Raw genomic sequence first — 927 nt, 5'->3', positions numbered from 1 at the left:
TAATTCTAGGTCCTGACGTCAGTTTCTGAATGAATCTACACTGACAATGCCATATGTCACATCGTAGGGTGGGTGGGTGGGTGGGTGGTGCTAGGCAATAAAGCCCACGAGTGTCTTTGATCTTCTTTGCTCATTTCCTCTTTTTCCTGATTGGTGCTAACTGGAAGCGTCACTTGGCCTGGAATTCAGGCAGGGCTGCAAGGGGAACCATGATGCCAATACTGAGTAAGGGCTAGCACCCCCCCCACCCTTCATCCCCATCACTCGAGGCCAGTTTCACTGTCCCCACTTGTAGAGGAGGAAACAGAGGCACAAAGAGATGGGTTGTCAGTTAGAATGACACAGTTTGAGGACTGTTGAGAGTGGTAGCTCTTACAGAGCTCACTTGGTTCATCACTATGTATGTTTCCCCCCTTCCCTCCATGTTGGGCCTTCAGAAGTTTGGCTAAGTCTTGCAAATGAAGTGCATTGATAGGCTTAGGTTGCAATTTGGCACCATAGAGATCCAGTTCTAAGCTTGTGTCTAAAAGTCTACATGCCAGTAAGTGTTCCACTCACGAGAGAATGCTCCCCTGTGGTCTTTTCTCTTCCTACTATAAACTTGGTGATCCTCATGATTTTACATATTTCCCCTCCACGTGACTCCACATACTTCCTATGTGACTCCAGTGGCTTCCTTTTATGTGACTCGCCCGGTTCTTCCCACGTGACTCTGCCCCCTTCCCTACATTGCTGAGGATAGTCCACCATTGTTTGAGAGCAGAAGACTTAGAATTGGTCTCTCCTGATGGTCGACATGTCCTCTCTCCACTTCCTCCTCACACCTCATAGTCCTACAAACGCAGAGATATGTTCAAACACCAAATCTCTCCCCGCGTTGACTGTCTCCGCCTCATCTCCATCCTCAACTGGCATCTTCATGGCATT

The sequence above is a fragment of the Arvicola amphibius genome, chromosome 1 (genome assembly GCF_903992535.2).
Source record: "Arvicola amphibius chromosome 1, mArvAmp1.2, whole genome shotgun sequence".
Lineage (NCBI taxonomy): Eukaryota > Metazoa > Chordata > Mammalia > Rodentia > Cricetidae > Arvicola > Arvicola amphibius.
Note: the sequence above shows the minus strand (reverse complement) of the source record.